The sequence below is a fragment of the Somniosus microcephalus genome, chromosome 9 (genome assembly GCF_052327205.1).
Source record: "Somniosus microcephalus isolate GS21.2 chromosome 9, FLI_Smic_1.0, whole genome shotgun sequence".
In the NCBI taxonomy this organism is placed as follows: Eukaryota; Metazoa; Chordata; class Chondrichthyes; order Squaliformes; family Somniosidae; genus Somniosus; species Somniosus microcephalus.
Window position 1 is genome coordinate 233,539,666 of NC_140995.1, and position 25,625 is coordinate 233,565,290.

The window sequence follows — 25,625 nt, forward strand, 5'->3', positions numbered from 1 at the left end:
AGAAGGCATACAGAATGCTTGCCTTTATTAGCCGTGGCATAGAATACAAGAGCAGGGGTGTTATGCTTCAACTGTATAAAACACTAGTTAGGCCTCAGCTGGAGTACTGCGTGCAGTTCTGGTCACCACATTACAGGAAAGATGTGATTGCACCAGAGAGGGTACAGAGGAGATTTACAAGGATGTTGCCGGGAGTAGAGAATCTTAGCTATGAGGAAAGACTGGATAGGCTGAGTCTGTTTTCCTTGGAACAGAGGAGGCTAAGGGGAGACATTATTGAGGTGTATAAAATTATGAGGGGCATAGGTAAAGTGGATAGAAAGGACCTATTTCCCTTAGCAGAGGGGTCAAAAACCAGGGGGCACAGATTTAAAGTAATTGGTGGAAGGTTTAGAGGGGATTTGAGGGGAAAGGGTGGTAGAGGCAGGAACCCTAACCACATTTAAAAAGTACTTGGATGTGCACTTGGGATGCTCTAACCTGCAGGGCTACGGACCAACAGCTGGGAAGTGGGAATAGGATGAATAGCTCTTTGTTGGCCAGCCCGGACACGATGGGCCGAAATGGCCTCCTTCCGTGCTGTAACTTTCTATGATTCTATTGTACGCGTACTGTTATGTGTTTTCACAGATCAAGTGGACATAGTGTAATAATGTTACAACCACCATTATGCTTTACTAAAATATTAGTGACAACAGTATGTTACATAAGAATTAGGAGCAGGAGTAGGCCATACGACTCCTCATGCCTGCATTCAGAAAGATCATGGCTGATCTTCAACCTAACTCCACTTTCCTGCCCGATCTCCACATCCCTCGATTCCCCTCGTGTCCAAAAATCTATCGCTCTCAGCCTTTAGCATTCGCAACAGCCGCCCTCTGGGGTAGGGAATTCCAAAGATTCACAATCCTCGGAGTGAAGAAATTCCTCCTTATCTCAGTCTTAAACGGCCGACCCCTTATCCTGAGCCCATACCCCCTAGATTTAGACTCTCCAGCCAACGAAAAAACCTCTCAGTATCTATCCTGTCAATCCCCCTCAGAATCTTTCATGTTTCAATGCGATCACCTCTCATTCTTCTTAACTCCCGAGAGTATAGGCCCGATCTACTTAATCCCTCCTCATAGGACAACCCTCTCATCCCAGGAATCAACCATGCATCATTAACACTACTGCATGCATAATATATGTAGGAGAAAAATACATAACACAGAGACTATGAATCATAGTAAACTGAGAAACAATGCAAATGCATTGCGCGTACATAATATTTCTCCTGTAACCTTGAGCAGCTCATTGTTTGGAATTATAAAATAGACTTAAAATTCCAATGTGCACTGGGAAAAATCAGAACCAAGAGAAAGTTTGGAGGAGGTCAGTGTGAGGGATCTTCTGATGTGTCCAGCAATAGCAACTAGTTGCTTTGAGAAACTTGTTACAGGGCTGTAATTTAGGATTGGAAATTAATGGATTCTCTGCCTGGCCTGCAGAGTAGAGTTTGTGATCACAGAGTCCTCCTGGAGGCCATTAACCCAGAATCACAGTACAACATGCTCAATATACTTTGCTGAAAGGCACACTGCAAGACCAATCTCTCTCACTTCTCCAGCCTTCAGTTTAGAGACAAGTTGGTCAAATTTCCTTTCTTCTAATTATGAAGGCATCAATTCTTGCTGGGGTACATTTCCACTACCCTTCAGTGTCAGCCGCGACTCATTGGGTAGCACCATCGCCTCGGAATCAGAAGGTTGTGGGTTCAAGTCTCACTCCAGAGACTAGAGCACCAAAATCTAGGCTAACACTCCCAGTGCAGTACTGAGGGAGTGCTGCACTGTTGGAGGTGCCGTCTTTCGGATGAGACGTTAAACCAAGGCCCCGTTTACCTTCTCCAATGGACGTAAAAGATCCGATGGCACTATTTCAAGAGCAGGGGAGTTCTCCCTGGTGTCCTGGTCAATATTTATTCCTCAATCAACATCACAAACAGATGATCTGATCATTATCACATTGATGTTTGAGGGACCTTGCTGTGCACAAATTGGCTGCCACGTTTCCTACATTGTAACAGTGACTACACTTCAAAAGTACTTCATTGGCTGTAAAGCGCTTTGGAACGTCCGGTGGTCATGAAAGGTGCTGTATAAATGCAATTCTTTCTTTTTTTCTCTACTGCACCCAGATGGTGATTCTTCACATGACAGAGGGAGCATCACAGCTCAGTCCTATTCTAGCCTTTCCCGACATTGACACAAGTGCATTTTTCACCAGGTTTCTCTAGCCAGTGATCAGTAGTGGGAACCCTGGTTGATTTTTCCCTCCATAGTCCATAGTTCAGGAGACAGCATTACCGGTACCTCAGCCCAGGTAAGATCAACTAACATAGCATAGACCAGGAATCAAATCTGGGGCCATCCTGGTCTGCATGGCTCAGACTAGATGGTTCCTTTACTAACTGAGCCATTGGGGATGTCCATTAGAGATGCTCTTGATATAGCAGATGGTGAATACTTGGCCTACACGCACAGTATCCGGGAAAGCCTGCAGCACATTTTCATTGAATAGTTAAAGAAAGACTTGCATTTATATAGCGAGTTAAACGACCTCAGGACATCCCAAAGGACTTTTCAACCAATGAAGTACTTTTTTGAAGTGTAGCCACTGTTGTAATGTAGGAAACGTGGCAGCTAAATTGCACACAGCAAGGTCCCATAAACAGCACTGTGATGACAACCAAATAGTTTATTATTAGGTATTGGTTCAGGGATAAATATTGGCCAAGACACCGAGGAGAACACCCCCCTGCTCTTCTTTGAAATAGTGGCATGGGATCTTTTACGTCCACCTGAGGGGGCAGACGGAGCCTCGATTTAACGTCTCATCCGAAAGACGGCATTCTCTGACAGTGCAGCGCTCCCTCAATACTACACTGGGGGTGTCCGCCCAAATTATGTGCTGAATTCTCTGGAGTGGAACTTGAACCCACAACCTTTACTCGGAGGCGAGAGCGCTTCTCACTGAGCCTTGGCTGATAAAAGCAAGGAAAACTGCTGGTTGTAAATCTGAAATGCTGCAAACACACAGTAGGTCCGTCAACAAAGAGAAAAGATAGGTTAACGTTTCAGGTACAGACCCATTCTGGCAATGGGTTTACACCTGAAATGTTAATCTGTCTTTTGTCTTTTCAGATGCCGGTGGACCCAGCTGTGTATTCAGCATCTCCCGTTTCTATTAATTGAATAGCTTGGCTTCAGGATGTAGTAACTGCAGAATGATTCTGTCTTGTGATCTTCAGCAGGGTATAATAAGGGAATTAGTTGCAATTCATGAACAAAATTGTATGGGAATTAAGAGCTTAGAATAGATCTAAAAAAATACATATTGGCTCTGCAGGGGCCTGAAGAGAAATGTTTCCTCAACTTGAACATTTACCTTTTAAAAAGTCTCAACGAAGAACAGTCACACTTTTTCTATCAATTGAGAAACCCAGGTGAAGGACCAAGGCCCATAGTCCACGACATCAAAGTGAAAACAGTTCAATGGAAGAGATGAATGAATAAAGTGATCAGGTGATACCCAGGTTGGGTCTTAAAAGCCTGTAGATTAGGAGAGAAAGGGAAACCGGAGAAAGGAAGAGGCGGTTTTGAGGTCTGGCGATTGAACGAGTTAAGGGTGGTCAACTCTCATGATTACAACATGGTGAGGAGGAAGGGTGTGCAGGATGGCCACATATCAAAAGGGACACGTATCCTATCTGGGTTTGAAATATCTCTAGTACAAAGATGACAATGGCAGCACACAGCACTGAGGCACCAGTGTGTGCGAGGGCATCTTCAATCCCCCACTTCACGGAGTGGCCGCTCTCATGTCATCGCAGGGAGAGCAAGGGGTCAAACACTTTCCCACAAGTAAGTGAAAATCAGAAGGAACTCCTACTGAGCTGCTCTTGTGCACATTCTAACAGGTGGCTCAAGGATGGCAGACGTACTCACACGATCGTCCACCATAAATAAACAAGGAAAACTCACAGGTAACAGAGCCTATATTCCTTAAATACCTATCATTCTCTTTACACTTTTACTGGAAACAAACCACTAACAAAGAAACTTTTCAACTATTGTATTTCACGTCAAGACGCAAGTAGAGTGTGCTATCTAGGCAAAAAAAGCACAAGACTAAACTAGAATTCTAGAAAGGAGCAAAAAGAACTGCAAACTGTTTTCATATGTTGCATTGATGAATTTCTGCTGATGTTACAGTTGCCACATTGGCAATGCTCAACAGTCTGTGAATGGGCTCAGCTAAAGTTAGAATTGTTCCAATGTATACTGAAGTGCGAAGCTGGTAGGTCAACAGAAATCAAGATTAGACAAAAACAAAAACTGCAAATGTCGGAAATCTGACATAAAATATGATCTGTTAGAAATACACAGCAGATGTGTCAGCATCTGAAGAGAAAGGGAGTGAAGGCGAAGCAGTTTAAAAAGAAACCCTGCTGGTTGGGGTGGTGGGGGGCGGGTGTGGGGGAATGCACAGTCGGGTCTGTCTGAACACATCCAATATTCCCCTCAACTCTTTCCATCTCCATGGCAATCACTTCATTTTAAGCATGCAAGTAAAGTCTTCCATGGTGTAGAAAAGGGTTAATGATACACAAATGAGAAACTCTTCTGTAAAGGTATGTTTAATTGTTCCCAACCATTTCTGCCAATGAAAACATTTTCGCCCCCTCCTAACAACCATGATGCCCAGCGCTGGCAGAAGCTGCTCGTCTAACCTAAGTCAGGGGCTGGTTCTTGTCATTTAGAAGGCAACTAAAAATCAGTTACAAATTGGAGGGGCTACGTCCAAACATTTATTACGCGTCTCCTCCCTTTCAAGTGCAGACACTTCCACATTAAATATTAGCGAATCTCCCATATCACTGCTCGTGGTAAGCGAGAGACTGCGCTGTTTGATATGGAAAGGAGCATTACACCAGATAAAGTAGAATACAGATAGGTGGCCAGAAGGTATAATTGCTCTGCATTCCTGAAATAAATGGCAGGTTCACTTACAGGTGAGGTTGCAGATGGTCACTGTGGAAATAGTAGGGAGAAGGGGAGCTGAAACACACAGCATTTTAAAATTGTTTTGCATCTGTAACAAACAGCTGTGGGCAGGAGGTAGAAAATGCAAATGATCCCAATTGTAAGAATCGTTTAACAACTTTAAGCTTTCCTACATTTACATGGACAAAAGAGCTGAATTCCAGAGGTGAGGAGAGTGACTGCCCTTGATATTAAGGCAGCATTTGACCGAGTGTGGCATCAAGGAGCCCTAGTAAAATTGAAGTCAGTGGGGATTCAGCATAAAAAGTCTCCACTGGCTGGAGTCATACCTAGCACAAAGGAAGATGGTTGTGGTTGTTGGCGGTCAATCATCACAGCCCCAGGCCATCGCTGCAAGAGTTCCTCAGGGCAGTGTCCTAAGTCCAACCATCTTCAGCTGCTTCATCAATGACCTTCCCTCCATCATAAAGTCGGAAGTGGGGATATTCGCTGATGATTGCACAGTGTTCAGTTCCATTCGCAATTCCTCAGATAATGAAGCAGCCTCTGCCCACATTCAGCAAGACCTGTACGACATCCAGGTTTGGGCTGATAAGTGACAAATAACATTCGCACCACACAAGTGCAAGGCAATGACAATCTCCAACAAGAAAGAGTCTAACCATCTCCCCTTGACATTCAAATTGATTACCATCGTCAAATTCCCCCACCATCAACATCCTGGAGGTCACCATTGAGCAGAAACTTAACTGGACCAGCCACATATACGGTGGCTGCAAGAGCAGGTCAGAGGCTAGGTATTCTGTGGCGAGTGACTCACCTCCTGACTCCGCAAAGCCGTTCCACCATCTACAAGGCACAAGTCAGGAGTGTGATGGAATACTCTCCACTTGCCTGGATGAGTGCAGCTCCAACAACACTCGAGAAGCTCGACACCTTCCAGTACAAAACAGCCGGCTTGATCGGCACCCCATCCACCACCTTAAACATTCACTCCCTCCACCACCGGCGTACCGTGGCTGCAGTGTGTACCATCTACAAGATGCACTGCAGCAACTCGCCAAGGCTTCTTCGGCAGCACCTCCCAAACCCGCGACCTCCGCCACCTAGAAGGACAAGGGCAGCAGGCACATGGGAACGCCACCACCTCCAAGTTCCCCTCCAAGTCACACACCATCCTGACTTAGAAATATATCGCCATTCCTTAATCGTTCGTGTGTCAAAATCCTGGAACTCCCTCCCTAATAGCACTGTGGGAGTACCTTCACCACACGGACTGCAGCAGTTGAAGAAGGCGGCTCACCACCACCTTCTCAAGGGCAATTAGGGATGGGCAATAAATGCTGACCTTGCCAGCGACGGGCACATCCTGTGAATGAATACAATTTTTTGCTTTTTAAAAACCTAGCTTGGAGCGGTTCAATTATTTCTGCTTTGTTGTACCTCACCGCTCGGTGCTCTGTTAGGGTTCAGAGCACCAGGGCCAGAAGTCAATCACAAGGCAAGAATAACCCAATCAAAGATACATTCCAAGATGGCACACCCGATAGACCAAGCTGGAGGTAGGTAGCTTGTGTGTAGAACCATAGGTGGAGGGAAGAGTGATGGGGTTTAGCAGCACTATTGCTGGTCCAGTTTGTCCTGGAGCTTGGTCGCACAGGGGTGGGGTTCCTGGGGCTTAAACAGAATGGGGTGGGGTGGAGGGGGAGGAGGAGGGATGGCGGGGGGTGCGACAGAACTGTCCAGAACAAGAGGGGTGGAATAGTAAGTTTGGTTCTGCAAGGATTTCTGGGGTCTGTGAAACTTAGAGGGTGGGGGAGGCACAGGACTTGCAGCAATATGGGAAGAAAGGGAGTCCTGGCTCTGACAGCATTGGTTAGTAAGAGATCTCTGTAGAGACATGGGGGAGAAATTGAGTATAGCCCCGTTTGGGCGCCAGCCTCGCCAGGGCGCTGAAAGTAGCGCCCCGGAAACATTCGCGCCCCCGTACCGGAAATTGAGTGGTTGCGCCCCAAAGGGAAGCGGGGCGCTACTGGAGGCGCCCTGCATCCCTCTTGGGGCGCTACTGGAAGCGCCCCGCATCCCTCTTGGGGCGCTGCGAGTGAATATCGTGGCGCAACATGCTGCAGCGCCACACGCTGCGGCACGTTGCGCTGCGGTATTGCAGGCCTTCCTCACCTTCTTAAAGGGGAGGGGCCTTGTGCAGTGCGATCTGAGGCCCAGCTGGGCCACCAAGGATCGGGAGTGCAGGCAAAAGAGCCCGGCACTGAAGAGAAGTGCCGGGCTCTTGGAGCGCAGCCGGCACTCCGCAGGGGGGGGTTCAGGAGGCCGGGGACAGGAGCGCAGGCAGGTGGCCAACAACAAAAATGGCCGCCCCGCACCTCGCCTTTAATTTGCGCCTCCCCGGCCGCAGGTAGGCCCCCCTGATCCCGTCGGACATAGCGTCCGGCGGTAAATCAGGGGGTGCTGCCGAATATCGTGGCCGGGGCGTCAGCGGGGCGCTGCGCACACCGATGACGTCATCGGCAGCGGTGCAGCGCTAACGGTTAGCGCCACCACTAACGTCCCACGGAATTTAGCGGGAGGCGTGGACAGTGCCGCGCCCGGGCGCCAGTTGGCCTGCGACCCACTTAACGCCCTCTTAAGGCGCTAACGGGTGGCGCAACCAACTGAATTTTGCCCCCAATGAATTGTTTAGTTCCTGGAAAATAAAGTTATACTGTTTTCCTCAGCTTCATAAATAAATAAAGATTCCACCATCCATCTCTGCCACTCAAACAGTAAATAAATGGTTGTTCTATTAATGCTTATTGTTTTACTTTCAACCAGAATTTTTTTCTCATCAGTCATGCTTGCACCTGGTGGAAGATAAGAGAGATAGTGGAGCTTATAGAGCCCTATGTGAATGGCCAGTCTTACTGCCAATCAAAATATTTCCTGAATTTACTTTAGAAAAGATTGATCTGAGATAATAGCCTCAAAATATTTTAGGATTAAAAATCTGACAGCAATATGGTTTACATTAGCAGGATAGTATACAAAAAACTCATACGCTTCCAGGCTTTGCCACTCAATAGCAAATGATCTTTTCTTCACCCACTGCAGGCATATAAATAAATCTTTTGTAATCAGCCATTTGTTTTGGAATCATAAGTGGAAACAATAGACAACACATATGCTGAACATTTGTATCTACCTCTCCAAATCTCTGCTCAACTTGCTTTCTTAAATAAAAAGACATCAATAGCTTTTATGTGAAACTTCATCCGAAAACCGTCTCAAATTCATTACCCGTTTGTATTCAATTCACTTTCAAAACCTCACAAAATGAAACATCTAAGAAAGAAGAAAGACAGACTTACATTTCTATCGCGCCTTTCACGACCACCGGACGTCTCAAAGAGCTTTACAGCCAATGAAGAACTTTTTGAAGTGCAGTCACTGTTGTAATGTGGGAAACACGGCAGCCAATTTGTGCACAGCAAGCTCCCACAAACAGAATGTGATAATGACCAGATCATCTGTTTTAGTGATGTTGATTGAGGGATAAATATTGGCCAGGACACCGGGGAGAACTCCCCTGCTCTTCTTCGAAATAGTGCTGTGGGATCTTTTACGTCCCCGAGAGCGCAGACGGGGCCTCGGTTTAACGTCTCATCCAAAAGACGGCACCTCCAACAGTGCAGCACTCCCTCAGCACTGCACTGGAGTGTCGGCCTAGCTTTATGTGCTCAAGTCCTTGGAGTGGGACTTGAACCCACAACCTCCTGACTCGGAGGTGAGTGTGCTGCCCACTGAGCCACAGCTGGCAAAAAATATAGAATATATAGACAAAAATATAATTCAACTTTTCTACTGAGAAAAATAGATTGTTTCATAATTTTTAGATAAATGAAAGCTAGTGGTGTGCATTCAACATTCGGTCATGTTTGAAGTAGAATCATACAACACAGAAGGAAGCCATTCGGCCCATCGTGCCTATGCTGGCTCTTTGAGAGCTGTCCAATTAGTCCCACTCACCTGCTCTTTCCCCGTAGCCCTGCAATTTCTTCCCCTTCAAGTATATATCCAATTGTCTTTTGAAAATTACTATTGAATCTGCTTCCACCACCCTTTCAGGTAGTGCTTTCCAGATCATAACAACTTGCTGCGTAAAAAGATTTCTCCTCATCTTCCCTCTGGTTCTTTTGCTGATTATCTTAAATCCGTGTCCTCTGGGTACCAACCCTGCTGCCACTGGAAACAGGTTTTCCCTATCTACTCTATCAAAATCCCAAATAATTTTAAACACCTCTATCAAATCTCCTCTTAACCTTCTTTGCTCTAAGGATTACAACCCCTGCTTCTCCAGTCTCTCCAAATAAATGAAGTTCCTTATTGCTGGTATCATTCTAGTAAATCTCTTATGCACCATCTCCAAAACGGTGACATCCTTCCTAAAGTGCGGTGCCCAGAACTGGACACAATCCTCCACCTGAGGCCTAACCAGTGTTCTATAAAAGTAGAAATAACAACAGAAAATGCTGGAAATACTCAGCAGGCCAGGCAGCATCCGTGGAGAGAGAAACAGATGAAGGGTCCCAGACCTGGAACGTTAACTCTGTTTCTCTCTCCACGGATGCTGCCTGGCCTGCTGAGTAGTTCCAGCATTTTCTGTTGTTATTTCAGATTTCCAGCATCCGCAGTATTTTGCAATTCTATAAAAGTATTTCTCCCACTCACACTGCAGTCAAAGATACTCAGTATAAACTTCACTAATAAATATTTTGAAATTCATCCCCATACTTTCTTCAATTTGGAAAAAAGACTCAAAGAAGTACAACTAGAGACTGAGAAGGAGCATTCTGCCAGTTGGGCTGACAAAATCCTTCCTGTACATCCTGGGAAATTGTGCTGGGCAGGGAGAATTTCATCACTGAGGGATTACCACAGCAGTTGAGTTTTATCACAAATGGCCATCGCCCTTAATCAGAGTTAAACGGTCATATTCACTGGTAACGACCAAGGAGGAAATGGTTGCTGGCACTTGGAGTAAATACAGCAACAACTTGCATTTATATAGCACCTTTAACATAGTTAAACATCCCAAGGCACTGCACAGGAGTGTTATCAAACAAACTGACACTGAGCCACATAAGGAGATTGTCAGGTCAGGTGACCAAAAGCTTGGTCAAAGAGGTAGGTTTTCAGGAGCGTCTTAAAGGAGGAGAGAGGTAGAGAAGTGGAGAGGTTTAGGGAGGGAATTCCAGAGCTTAAGGCCTCGGCAGCTGAAGGCACGGCCGCCAATGGTGGAGCAGTAAAAATCGGGAATGTGCAACAGGCCAGATTTGGAGGAGCTCGGAGATATTGGAAGGTTGTAGGGCTGGAGGAGGTTACAGAGATAGGGAGGGGTGAGGCCATGGAGGGATTTGAAAACAAGGATGAGAATTTTAAATCAAGGCGTCGTCAGACCATGAGCCAATGTAGGTCAGCGAGCACAGGGGTGATAGGTGAACAGGACTTGGTGTGAGTTATGATACAGGCAACAGAGCAAGATGTGCCCGCTTACTGTGGAACACTTAAAGCACTGATGCATTTGAGCACTATGATGATTTTGCAAGTGTAGAAGGCGAGCTGGTCAACACAGAATCTGCAGCCTCAGCTTCACCCCAGCAAATGTAATTGTTACTGCACGAGGTGTCCTTGAATCAAATCACAGTCAAGTTTCTAAATTCTTCCTTGCCAATATCCAACAAACGAGGCCGAGAAAGACTCCACACAAGTAGATCAATCAAAAGAGAACCCTTTCGAATCACGAGCCTTCAATGGGTTTAGTAGCTGTTAAACTTCCCAGAGTCTCTCCACTGCATATGGTATGGATCAGTTCTTTTTTTTTTAAAAAGCTAAAACATAAGAAGATTTTCAAAACCAGATGGTTTTGTTTAGACAAAATTCAAGGTGAAAGTGCCATGTGTTTTCACTGTCCTTTCCCTGTAAATCCTCAGGATTAACTACAGAATCACACAATAACTACCTTACCCTTAAACAACTATTACTGCCCCACAATAAAAGACCAATCAGTTTACTTAAAATGGTTTGTAAGCAATCCATATCAAGATGGAATACAATTTTTTTTTAAACGAAGGGCTAAAACAGAGTACATCTGCTGCCTTTCCGAGGGATGTGTTGAAATGAGCGATTTCACCCGTTTACCGTACATCGTATCAACCTGTAACGTACTATTTATCACATCAAATCTCCTAAGAATGCTTTGAAAGTGGTCACCATTTTAACCCTTAAACTGCAAAATGGGCCAGAAATTCCTGTCTCCGAGGCAGACAGTTTTAAGCACGTGTACGGACACTGAAAGAAACACCTCCACTCTAATAAAAGTACTCAAATGTCAAAAGACCATTTGTTACAGCAACATTAATTCTCTAGGCCTGAAAGGCAGATTTTGAACACAACGTTTTAGTCCATTTCCCTCCCATTCTGTGCGCTACTTTTATACTTGAATTTTGCTTTCCTTCCCTACCCAATTTAATCAGAGACATGGACGAATGATGTGGTTTGGTGGGCTTACAACGCTGGCAAACAGACCGTGCCAACCAGCGACCCGGAAGCTGCACGGTTTCTCGCTCTGCCTCTCGCTCTCGCTGCATCTCTTACTTTTTAAAAAAAGTTCTGCACTTCTTTCCTTTGGGTACCTGACACTTTCGAGCTAGGGGTCTCCAAGATCCTATCAATAATTCCAGGGGGGTCCCCACACAAAGAAGTTTGAAAACCATTTGTATACGATGACTGGGACTAGAGTTCTGATGGTGAGGAGAGTAGTTTGAGGTGATAAATTGCATAATGCACAACATTATCTTCAATGAAATGTTTTTATGTTAATGATACCCGTACGCGAAAGCCTCGTGATAACATTGAAGCTGTGGTTGTGGTACACCATAACGAGAAAAGCCACAAAGGCGAGAGAGGAAGTGAGGCTGACTTGCAAGAGAGTTAAAGCTAATACATAGGAACACCAGGATCCACATACAGAGTGTAGAAACTTGATGTGGGGAATTACTCGTGTCAACACAAGTCAAGTCCCCTCTCTCCAAAGCACAATGGTTGGAGCAACTGTTGTCAAAAAAGATTTTTTCCCCTTTTGTGGAAAATATCCTGTATTCTGATTATATTCCTTACTTACACAGAAGTTGTGCTCAAAGTACCAATATTTCTAACGCAAAGTAGCCCACTGACTGAGAAGAATAAACAGGGATTATAAACTGTGATGTGTCAGTGATACTGGACACTGGCATTTAATGTATTCGATCTGAGGGAGTGTACATTCAATTGGGATTTACATACATCAAGTGAGACTTACTGTTTTGCAACAAGTAAATAATACATTTTAGACTGATATAGTGTTAATCTGCAGATTAGATGTGAACTTTGAGCATCCAGGTACTGAAAAATCTGATGTGGGTTAAATTGCCGCAAATGTGTGTCTGTTGAGGCGAGGAATTTGTACCAGTGCATGCATCACAAGCTATGGACAGATTTGCTGACCTTGCATAGAATCATAGAATGGTTACGGCATAGAAGGAGGCCATTCGGCCCGTTGAGCCCGTGCCAGCTCTCTGCAAGAGCACTTCAGCTAGTCCCACTCTCCCGCCCTTTCCCCGTAGCCCTACAAATGTTTTCCTTCAGGTACTTATCCAATTCCCTTTTGAAAGCCACGATTGAATCTGCCTCCACCACCCTTTCAGGCAGTGCATTCCAGATCCTAACCACTCGCTGCGTAAAAAAGTATTTCCTCATGTCGCCTTTGGTTCTTCTACCAATCACCTTAAATCTGTGTCCTCTGGTTCTCAACCCTTCCGCCAATGGGAAGGGATCAAGGGATATGGGGAGAAGGCAGGGACAGGGTACTGAATTTGGATGATCAGCCATGATCTCATTGAATGGCGGAGCAGGCTCGAGGGGCCGAATGGCCTACTCCTGCTCCTATCTTCTATGTTTCTATGTTTCTATCTATCTACTCTGTCCAGACCCCTCATGATTTTGAACACCTCTATCAAATCTCCTCTCAACCTTCTCTGCTCTAAGGAGAACAACCCCAGCTTCTCCAGACTATCCATGTAACTGAAGTCCCTCATCCCTGGAGCCATTCTTGTAAATCTTTTCTGCACCCTGTCTAAGGCCTTCACATCCTTCCTAAAGTGTGGTGCCCAGAATTGGACACAATGCTCCAGCTGAGGCCGAACCAGTGTTTTATAAAGGTTCATCATAACTTTCTTGCTTTTGTACTCTATGGCTCTATTTATGAAGCCCAGGGTCCTGTATACTTTTTTAACCGCTTTTTCAACCTGCCCTGCTACCTTCAACGATTTGTGCACATATACCCCCAGGTCTCTCTGTTCATGCACCCCATTTAGAATTGTACCCTTTAGTTTATATTGCCTCTCATTGTTCTTCCTACCAAAATGTATCACTTCGCACTTTTCTGCGTTAAATTTCATCTGCCACGTGTCCGCCCATTCCACTAGCCTGCCTGTGTCCTCTTGAAGTCTATCATAAGAACATAAAAAATATGAGAAGTCGGCCATACAGCCCCTCGAGCCTGCTCCATCAGCATCCACAGCCCTCTGGGGCAGAGAATTCACAATCCTTAGTGAAGAAATTCCTCCTCATCTCAGTCTTAAATGGCTACACCCCTTATCCTGAGACTATGCCCCCTAGTTCTAGACACTCCAACCAGGGGAAACAACCTCCCAGCATCAACCCTGCCAATCTCCTTCAGGATCTTGGATGTTTCAATGAGATCACCTCTCATTCTTCTGAACTCCAGAAAGTATAGGCCCATTCTACAAAATCTCTTATCATAGAAAAGCCCTCTCAACTCAGGAATCAATCTAGTGAACCTTCGCTGCACCGCCTCCAAGGCAAGTATATCCTTCCTTAGATAAGGAGACCAAAACTGTGCACAGTACTCCAGGTGTGGTCTCACCAAGGCCCTGTACAACTGTAGCAAGACTTCCTTACTCTTATACTCCAACCCCCTTGCAATAAAGGCCAACATGCCATTTGCCTTCCTTATTGCTTGCTGTACCTGCATGCTCGCTTTGTGTGTTTCTTGCACAAGGACACCCAAATCTCTCTGAACACCAACATTTGAAAGTTTCTCACCACTTAAAAAATATTGTTTTTCTATTTTTCCTACCAAAGTGAATAACCTCACATTTCCCTACATTATACTCCATCTGCCACCTTACTGCCCACTCACTTAGTCTATCTATATCCCTTTGCAGACTCTTTGTGTTCTCCTCACAGCTTACTGTCACACCTAGCTTTGTATCGTCGGCAAGCTTGGATACATTACACTTGGTCCCTTCATCTAGGTCATTAATATAGATTGTAAATAGCTGAAGCCCCAACACTGATCCTTGCAATACCCCACTAGTTAGAGCCCGCCAACCTGAAAAAGAGTCGTTTACCCCTACTCTGTTTTCTGTCCGTTAACCAATCCTCTATTCATGCTACTATATTACCCCCAACCCCATGAGCCCTTATCTTGTGTAATAACCTTTTATGTGGCACCTTATCGAATGCCTTTTGGAAATCCAAACATACTACATCCACTGGTTCCCCTTTATCTACCCTACTACTGTAGTTATATTCTCAAAAAACTCTAATAAATTTGTCAAACACAATTTCCCTTTCATAAAACCATGTTGACTCTGCCTTAACAATGGATTCCAGCATTTTCCCGACGACTGATGTCAGGCTAACTGGCCTGTAGTTCCGTGTTTTTTCTCTCCCTCCTTTCTTGAATAGCGGTGTTACATTTGCGACCTTCCAATCCGCTGGGACCGTTCTAGAATCTAGGGAATTTTCGAAGATCAAAACCAATGCATCCACTATCTCTTCAGCCACCTTTTTTAGAACCCTAGGATGCAGGCCCATCAGGTCCAGGGGGTCTGTCGGCTTTTAGTCCCATTAGTTTCTCTAGTACTTTTTCTCTACTCATCTTACGTTAAGTTCCTCACCCTCATTAGACCCTTGGTTCCCCACAATTTTTGCTATGCTTTTTGTGTCTTCTATTGTGAAGACAGATACAAAATATTTGTTTAACTTTTCTGCCATTTCCTTATTCCCCATAATAATTTCTCCTGTCTCAGCCTCTAAGGGACCAACGTTTACTTTTGCTACTCTCTTCCTTTTGTAGAAGCTCTTAGAATCTGTTTTTATATTTCTTGCTAGTTTTCTCTCATTCTATTTTTCCCATTTTATAAATTTTTTTGGTCATCCTTTGCTGGTTTCTGAAACTCTCCCAATCCTCAGGCTTACTATTATTCTTTGCGACATTATAAGCTTCTGCTTTCAATCTTTTGTTTTTTATTCGTTTATGGGATTAGGGCGTCGCTGGCAATGCCAGCATTTATTGCCCATCCCTAGTTGCCCTCGAGAAGGTGGTGGTGAGCTGCCTTCTTGAACCGCTGCAGTCCGTGTGGTGATGGCACTCCCACAGTGCTGTTTGGTAGGGAGTTCCAAGATTTGGACCAGTGACGATGAAGGATCGGTGATATACTTCTAAGTCAGGATGGTGTGTGACTTGGAGGGGAACTTGGAGGTGGTGGTGTTCCCATGCGCCTGCTGCCCTTGTCCTTCTAGGTGGAAGAGGTGGCGGGTTTGGGAGGAGCTGCCAAAGAAGCCTTGGCGAGTTGCTGCAGTAGATGGTACACACTGCAGCCACGGTACGCCGGTGGTGGAGGGAGTGAATGTTTAAGGTGGTGGTTGAGGGAGCCAATCAAGCGGCCTGCTTTGTCCTGGATGGTGTCGAGCTTCTTGTGTTGTTGGAGCTGCACTCATCCAGGCAAGTGGAGAGTATTCCATCACACTCCTGACTTGTGCCTTGTAGATGGTGGAAAGGCTTTGGAGAGTCAGGAGGAGAGACACTCGCCTCAGAATACCTAGCCTCTGACCTGCACTTGTTGCCACAGTATTTATGTGGCTGGTCCAGTTAAGTTTCTGGTTAATGGTGACCCCCAGGATGTTGATAGTGGGGGATTCGGTGATGGTAATGCCATTGAATGTCAAGGGGAGGTGGTTAGACTCTCGCTTGTTGGAGATAGTCATTGCCTGGCACTTCTGTGACGTGAATGTTAACTGCCACTTATCAGCCCAAGCCTGTTGTTGGAGATAGTCATTGCCTGGCACTTCTGTGACGTGAATGTTAACTGCCACTTATCAGCCCAAGCCTGAACGTCGTCCAGGTCTTGTTGCATGTGGGCATGGACTGCCTCATTACCTGTGGAGCTGTGAATGGCGCTGAACGCTGTGCAGTCATCAGCGAACATCCCCATTTCTGACGTTATGTTGGAGGGAACGTCATTGATGAAGCAGCTGAAGATGGTTGGGCCAAGGATACTGCCCTGAGGAACTCCTGCAGCGATGTCCTGGGGCTGTGATGATTGACCTTCAGGGTTGACTGGGCTGGGTGTGCCGTTGCCGTGTCCGTAGCTGGTGCCGAGGTCGATGCCGGGTGGTCCGTCCGGTTTCATTCTTATTATTTTGTTTCGTAGCGGTTAGTTACAACTGAGTGACTTGCTAGGCCATTTCAGAGGGCAGTTAAGAGTCAACCACAGTGCTGTGGGTCTGGAGTCACATATAGGCCAGACCAGGTAAGGACAGCAGATTTCCTTCCCTAAAAGACATTAGTGAACCAGATGGGTTTTTACTACAATCCGATAGTTTCATGGTCACCATTACTGATGCTAGCTTTTTATTCCAGATTTATTTAATTAACTGAATTTAAATTCCCCAGCTGCCGTGGTGGGATTTGAGCTCACGTTTCTGGATCATTAGTCCAGGCCTGGCGGATGGATCACTTTTCCCATGGAGTTTTTGTTTCTCAATGGAATGTATTTTTGTTGAGAATTATGAAATATTTCTTTAAATGCTAGCCACTACTTACCTACCGCCATACCTTTTAATGTTAGTTGGTAGCCTCTGAGTCAGCAGGTTGTGGATTCAAATCCCACACCAGAACACAAAATCCAGACCGACACTTCAGTGCAGTACTGAGGGAGTGCTGCACTGTCGAGGTGCTGTCTTACGAATGAAACATTAAGCTGAAGCCCTGTCTGCCCCCTCAGATGGACATAAAAAATCCCACAGCACTACTTCGAAGGGCAGGGGAGTTCTCCCCAGTGACCTGGCCAATAGTTATCCCTCAATCAACATCACAAACAGATTATCTGGTCATTATCACATTGCTGTTTGTAGGAGTTTGTTGTGTGCAAATTGGCTGCCACGTTTCCTACATTACAACAGTGACTGCACTTCAAAAATATTTCACTGGCTGAAGCACTTGGGGGCACTGAGATGGTGAAAGGTGCTATATAAATCCAAAGCTCGTTCTTCATGAGATATTTAGTATGAGTATTTAGAGGATACAAGTCAGGAAACATTAGAAAGCAGTGACCACAATATAATTAGATTCAGTTTAAGAATAAAAAAGGAAAAAGTAAAGACCAGGATAAGGGTGCCTGACTGGAACAATAAGATAAAAAGGATCTTGCCCAGATTAAATGGAAGAGAAAAAAGTGCTGGCAAATGGAACTGTAGAACAGCAATGAGAAATACTTTGAACAGGAGAGGGAAAGGGTACAAAGCAAGTCTATTCCAGGAAGAGGAAAAAGGGAAGTGTATCTCCAGGCCAGCCTCCTGCCTCCCGCCCTCTGTGAACTTGAGCTCAACCAAAACGCTGCTGCCCGTATCCAAACTTGCACCAAGCCCCATTTACCCATTATCCCTATGACCGCTGACCTACATTGGCTCCCGGTCCAGCAACGCCTCGAACAGCTCGTTAATGCCCACTGTCTAGGTTCACACGAGGCTCAGCCCTGCAGATCTGGACGATCCCAGGATTGATCCTTAGCCTGCACAGAGTTAACTGATCTCAACCGGGATGGTTGTAGTGATGCTCCGATTTCACAGGAAAAGACAATTAAAAAAAAATGTTCTAGGATGTGGCAACGCAGACAAGACCACATTTATTGCTCACCCCTCATTGTCCTCGAGGCATTAAGACTCAACCATGTAATGTGGGACTGAGTCACATGTAGGCCAGATGGGGTGGGGGGGGGGGGGTGGCAAGTTCTCTTCTCTGAACCAAGAGGATTTTATAATAATCTCCCATCCTCCACGCTCTAAACTTCAGCTCATCCGAAACTCTACTACCCATATCCTATCCCACATCAAGTCCTGTTTATCCATCACACCCATCCTTACTGACCTGCATTGGCTCCCGGCCACCCAATGCCCCCAATTTAAAATTCTCATCCTTGTCTTAAAATCCCTTCATTGCCATCTCTAATCTCCTTCAGCCCTACAACCCCCAGAACTCTCCGTTCCTCCAACTCTGGTGCTTGTGTGACCTCCCTTCACCACACCAATGGCAGCCAGGCCTTCGATCATTTTGGCATTCGCTCTGGAATTCCCTCCTTAATTCACTCCACTGCCTCTCCTCCTTTAAGACCTTCCTCTTTCACCCCTCCTAATATCCCCTTCTTTGGCTTCCCCTTCATTTTTATCTGATTACGTCTCTGTGAAGTGCTTTGGGACATTTTTCCAACATTAAGCGCACTATATAAACGCAAGTTATTGTTGTGATGGTTAGATGATAGAAAGAAAATCAGCTCGGGTTCTCCCTCCTGATCACTATCCAATGACTCCTGCTAGACATGTGCATGAGTGTGGATGTTGGGTAAGGACAAAGTCAGTCTTGGCTGTGATCCAGATTCCTCACTGGACAGGCACAACATAGCACAGGTTCTTTAGCTATAGCCTGTCTCGGACTTCCGGTACTGGTTAATCCAAGAGCCTCCAAAACACCGGCTTTTTCCACATAAAAGACCCACAGGAATCATTTAATGCCATTAAAACAATTGCTCCCCACTGTCTACACTCTTCAGATTATAGGAATGCTTCTTGGAATTTCCCTCTCCTTTCCTTCACCCATCCCACAACGAAATGGGGGGCACGGTGGCATAGTGGTTAGCACTGTTGCCTCACAGCGCCAGGGACCCGGGTTCAAATTTGGCCTCGGGCGACTGTCTGTGTGGAGTTTGCACATTCTCCCCGTGTTTGCGTGGGTTTCCTCCGGGTGCTCCGGTTTCCTCCCACAGTCCAAAGATGTGCAGGTTAGGTTGATTTGGCTATTATAAATTGACCCTTAGTGTTAGGGGATTAAATACGTGGGGTTACAGGGATAGGGTGGGATATGTGTCGGTGCAGGCTCGATGGGCTGAAATGGCCTCTATCTGCACTGTAGATTCTGTGAAAGTCTGTGAAAGAAATACAATTGATTCAGCAGAATAATTTCTAAAACAGAATTACAGACACTGAAGCACTGCTACTCACTAACGTATTGTTGTGGGCTACAACTCGCAGCTCAAGGCTCCGACACACTGCACCACGGGCTGGCAGAACGGGTGTCTGTGCTTGCAACTGCTGAGTGCTGATTCCATTTGCGTCGCTGTCGGTCATTGTCAAGTGGAGGCTGGACGGCTCCCCACAGGAAGGGAAAGAAAAAACTCGAAGACCCATACAGCTTTCTTAAATACTTCTATTTCAAGACGTTCCGTCTGATTGCTCGGTGGATGCTGGGATGACCATGCCACCTCATCGCATTGCCTTCTTTTCTCTTCTCTTACTGTTGAAAAAACAGGAGAGAGAACCATTTGCAATCTCAGCTCGGTCAGCAACCCATACCCCAGTGGGTCGTGATAGGAGGCAGGCCGCAAGTGGCCTTGATGGATGTACAAGTACCGAGAAAATGTGCTTCAAGGCAGATTTTTATTCACTGTTCTATAACGTAACTCGAGCACAGTTCAACTCCCTGCAGTCTAAGGATCTTTCATAGACATCCACTCAAAAAAGAAAATCACAACACAGAAAGCAGAGGCACCAGGCTGCAAAGGCTTTTTTAGCATTATCACTATGGGCTTATCACCAGGTAAAATACAAAGGGAAATCCAGGCCTTTATAAACCCCAGAATAAAGCAAGAAAAACAAGTTTTGTACATTACAATCTCGAGTCTGACTGTCCCAAATAAATCAATCCACTGGCTATATTAGCCACACAGAGGGATGTGCTCAGCAAACACTTGTCTGGGAAGAGGGAGTTACTCCACACCACAGTCCCACACAGTTACTTCACACTTACCAAACCTCTCGGAGATTAAGAAATACTATCACATAATGGTTATCTTTTCAATTAGCAACATCAGTCAAGGTTGGATTTCACTTCCTGCAGCTAAAGCAGCCGCCAAGAAAAGACTTTCTTTACACCTTTCAATATTTGCCTTTAGGCTCCATTTCAGTAATCCCCATTCTGCTAACTACAGGATAAAAACCTTCAGTCGTGAAAACAGTCTCGGTCGTGTTTCTCTCTGGGGCCTGGGAACAGTTCAACATGCAAAACAACCCATCAGCGATATTTATTTATGGTCGAGGAAGAATCAATACAACAGCTCCATTTAGCATTAAGAAAATTAGATCAATAGATTTTTTTCCCCCCCGCAGCTCACACTTTCTTCCCATGGAGAAGAATTGTAAAATTCTAGCCTGCTGTGCCCTTACCACCATGGTATCTCTGTTAGAAAGCTGTATTACTCGGCCCTGGTGGGAAAATGCACTATCAGCAGCGATACAGAGTCATAAAGACTAGAAAAGGTCTCAATACTGACCAGTGGCCTGTGATGAATTAGCTAGTCTCAGTCAGTAAGCAGCAAAGTACAACTGGCTAGGTAAAGGAAAGGACATGTTTTGAAGAAAATCAGCCAAAATCACTTCTGATCAATAACCAGTGACGCCTGTTGGAAAGCATATATGTAGAATCATAGAATATTACAGCACAGAAGGAGGCCATTCGAACCATCATGCTTGTGCCAGCTCTTTGAAAGAGCTATTCACTTAGTCCCACTCCCCTGCCCTTCCCCCGTAGCCCTGCGTGTGTGGATATTGAGCATGGACAGGACATGGCTTGGCTGTGATACCTCTCATTGTTGAACTCACCACCTAGGTTCACGCATGAAGTAAGGCCACTTGGATGAGGTACGGTAACGGAAGGCTGTTGGCAACCATGGAACATAACTATGCCATACGGATCAGTGCCTTTAGGAGTGGATGGGAGAAAGCTTGGGAGAGGTGGGATATAATGCTCAATTAAATCTAACTAAAGGTTTTGCTAGACACAAAACTGATTTGCAGAAAAAAATTGCTGTTTAAAAAATACTTTGACATGGCTCGATTACATCATCAAGTATATGTGCAAAATTCACCCACAAAGTCCCAAGTAATTTTTTTTTTTTAACATATTGCTATCTGGTGGCCAGCATCTAGTCTTTCTGTTGGTCCAAACGTCAGGTGCCAAGTCATATTTTGCCTCAGTTTCAGCCACTCTCCATTACTCCCAGCCAAGGAGCTGAGGCATCAGCCTCAAACCAGCATAGAGCAATGGTTTTATAAAAAGCCCAATGGCTATCCACTGCAGTAGAGCACTACAAGTTCCCTCATGTCAATGGGCTAGGCAATAGGAAATACGTACAGTTATAGTACTGCTTTACTGCTAATACAATCATAGAACATGGATTATATTGCTCTAACTTTGGCCTTTTTGTATCGTCTGACAAAGCTTTTAGCTACTTCAGCCCCATTCCCTGGAATTCCCTCCTTGACCCACTCTACATCTCCACTTCTCTCTCCACCTTTATAAACCTTCCCAAAACATGTCTTTTCCACCAAGCTTTTAGTCACCTCTCCTAACTCTTGCTCCATAGATTTGTGACTGTTCCCTTTATTCCTTTTATCTTTTTGCCCCCTGCCCTTCTCTGAAGCCTCATGGGACTTTTTCTGCATTAAAGGTCCAATATAAATGCGACTTGTTGCTCCCACTCGTTTAAAGCACAATGTGCTCCGTATTCTATAGCAAAGATACATCTTAAATGCCACTCACTTTTTAGTGCAGCGCTTGCTACAGAACCTGGAACAAGATCAGAGACCTGTACAAAGTTTATTTTTTGAAATTAAATAGATAATAGCTTATCTCAGGTGACGTACCTTACGGGTGGTCTGGTATCTGGAGCACAGTTGGAATGTTTAGTTGCTAAGTTGTCCTGTCCCTTTAGGCCACCGCTCAGGCTCTCTCTGTGATACGTCCCGAGGGCGACTGAACACTAACCACTTCTCTTGACTAACAACAGAAAATGCTGGAAAAACTCAGCAGGTCAAGCAACATCCGTGGAGAGAAATTTGAGTTGACGTTTTGGGTCGAACCCTTCTTCAAAACTGGAAAGAAAAGAAAATAGATCGAAGGCAGGGCTGCAATCGGACAAAAGAATTAAAAGAAACAAAAGTAAAAGAGACAATAAAAGGTATTCGAAGCTGGACGAGATGGTAATAGGCTGAGATTAGGTGTGAAGTGTACTGGCAGGGCAAGAGATAGCTGCCAGGTGTGAGAGAGAAACAACGCAGATTGGGTGACCGCTTTGCGGAACACCTCCGTTCGGTCCGTAAGGGGGACCCCGAGCTTCCGGTCGCCTGTCATTTTAATTCACCGCTCCATTCCCACTCGGACCTCACCGTCCTTGGCCTCTTGTATTGTTCCACGGAAGCTCAACGTAAACTCGAGGAACAGCACCTCATCTTCCGATTAGGCACTCTGCAGCCTTCCGGACTCAATATCGAGTTCAACAATTTCAGATCATAACCTTGGCCCCTATTACATTTTTTCTTGTAATTTTTCCACTCCTTTCCCCCCCCCCTTTCCTTTTGTTTCTCTCTCACACCTGGCAGCTATCTCTTGCCCTGCCAGTACACTTCACACCTAATCTCAGCCTATTACCATCTCGTCCAGCTTCGAATACCTTCTTTTGTCTCTTTTACTTTTGTTTCTTTTAATTCTTTTGTCCGATCGCAGCCCTGCCTTCGATCTATTTTCTTTTCTTTCCAGTTTTGAAGAAGGGTTCGACCCAAAACGTCAACTCAAATTTCTCTCCACGGATGTTGCCTGACCTGCTGAGTTTTTCCAGCATTTTCTGTTGTTATTTCGGATTTCCAACATCCGCAGTATTTTGCTATTGTACTTCTCTTGACTATCAGTTTCTCCTCATTGCCTCAAACCAATAAAGTGACCAGGCCTGTGTATAGTTTCATGGATTTAGCCAAGGTTTTTTTTGCTGAATTAGGCAAAATACAATGTCCAAATGTACAAATACACTGCAGCAAAATCCTGGTGACAGCCCTGGAGTAAATTTCTGTTTTATATGTAACAGCTTTCAAAACATATGTTTGCAGTAGTTCTCATGCATTCTGAAAACTTGAGGAGAGTGGTAGGGACGAAAAAAAGAGCAAAGGGGGGAGCACATGGGAAAGGGAGTGAGTGAGAGAGAAAAAGCAGGAGTGAAAAAGTGGGAAAGAGAGAGAGAGAGAACAACAACAACTTGTATTTATATAGCTCCTTTAACGTAGTAAAATGTCCCAAGGTGCTTCACAGGAGTGTTAAGACAAAAATTTGAGAAAGAAAAAAGAAAAGAAAGCAAAGCAACAATAGGAGAAAGAACAATCGGGAGAAAGGAGAACGGGAGAAAGAAAGAACGAGTGTTTGGAACCATGAGAGGTGTAGCCAGCGAGATTGAAAAGTATCAGACACACTCGTTCCAAAAGGATGCATTAGTCATCAAGTCTGAATGTGGCTCTGAAGATTGAGTAGTTTACTCCTATGTACGACCAAGCACTGTGGATCTGTCTCAACTCTCAGAAAATCAAACTCCCACAGCACCGCTTAAACTACGCCTGTTTTCTATCATATGCTGTAACTGCAGCAGGGGGGAAAAAAAACACTGCCAATTTTTCTTTTAAGGTTCTGCATTCTGAATAAAAATTGGACAGGGAAACCTTCACGCCCACCAGTCAGTCCCTCCTGAATAGTTACAGATCTCGTCTTCACCACAGGTCCCAGACTATCTGTAAATTATAAACACACACAGTGTCAGGCAAAGGACAAGCTAAATTTCAGTACTGATTTCATATAACATATTTAAGTTTTTGATTGAGAAACTTAAAAGAAAACACCATCTTCACTAGCTCAGCATTGTTGCGTTGTACAGACAAGGAAAGGTAGTAATAGAGGCTGTACAATTGCCTTCAACACATCCGAGCTAGGGAGATCAACGAGGGTTCTTACGTCAGATCACTATCCAGCAACCCATGCTGTGTGTGGGCACAAGCGGGCTTGGCTGTGATGCGCCACCCACAGTTGTCCTGCAAGAGTAAGCAACTTTAGGGCAGGAGAAAACTGCAGGTAGGAGAAGGATTCAACAACAACAAAAAACTCCTTTTATTTCTTCAAATAAATCAGACCAGTCGATCCAAGGATGGAAACGCAGGTTCTCCTCTCGAGAGTCAGCCTATACAGTTTGGTGACAAGCTGTAAAACTAGTTTGGAGTAACATCATGTCCTGTACTACTGAACTGTCAGCCAGCCTTGGACACACTCACTGCAGGGATCCTGTTCCTTTGTGTGGGCGAAGGCGAGCAGTGGAACTCGTACATAACCAGGCAGAGAGAAGTGCACGTGCACATACAGTATATATTCCTTTGAGCATTTGCAACTTTTGAAAACTTATATTGTTTTTATAGAGTAAGCAGGTTCTTTTGTACTTAACAGATTCTTAAAGGTCTTCCTGATAGGATACTGCAGAAATCCGCGCCCTTCTCAAACAACCCACCCACCCTACCCTCCACCACCTTCCTTAGCCGAACTGTCCAGGGTATGCAGAGTGCAGAGGGAAGAGTACTTACACACCTCCCTGCTAGTTCCATAGAACATATATATCAGAAACGCTGCCTACGGAGGGCACGGTCCATCATCAAAGACCCTACCCACCCCAGCCACAGTCTGTTCGCCCTCCTACCATCTGGAAGACGCTACAGATGCATTTGCACCCGTACGACCAGATTTAGGAACAGCTTCTTTCCCAGGGCTGTCATCCTACTGAACTCCACAAATAAACACTAAAGCCTGCACATCTGCCGATGCACTTTATTATGGTCATATTTATGCTAATATATATGTACAAATGTATGTTGAAATGTTTAAGTGTCCAATCCAAATTGTACACTCTCGGGAGCCGCAAGCCTACATTTCATTGTACTGCACTTGTGCACTAACAATGACAATAAAAGTTGATTTGATTTGATTTTGATTTTTTTGATTTTAGTTACAGACCAGCAGGGAGAGGCGACTGGAAGCAGGTTGTCTGCCGAAACCCTCATCTGGAAATGTTCCCAACCCTCCCAAAACAAAATTAGGAAGAGGAGGAGAAGGAAAAAGAGAGAAACTCATCATGAACATTGTGGTGGAAGAGAATCATACAGCACAGGAGGCCATTCAGCCCATTGCGTCTGTGCTGGCTCTTTGAAAGAGCTATCCAATTAGTCCTACTCCCTGCTTTCCCCAGAGCCCTGCAAATTTTCCTTTTCAAGTATTTATCTAATTCCCTTTTGAGAGTTATTGTTGAATCTGCTTCTATCACCCATTCA

General features: G+C 45.1%; 1 protein-coding gene across 2 annotated transcripts in view; it reads right to left on the bottom strand.

Moving 5' to 3' along the window:
- Positions 1-25,625, bottom strand: part of disp1 (dispatched homolog 1 (Drosophila)) — a 300,779-nt gene that overhangs the window by 211,656 nt on the left and 63,498 nt on the right. Inside the window, exon 1 of one of the 2 annotated variants that reach the window (XM_085998019.1) lies at positions 19,443-19,750. The exons of the other annotated variant lie outside the window; for it this stretch is intronic. The gene's annotated coding sequence lies outside the window, so the exon portion shown is untranslated. Of the gene's footprint in view, positions 1-19,442; positions 19,751-25,625 lie in introns of those variants that run through there. 2 annotated transcript variants of the gene reach the window in all.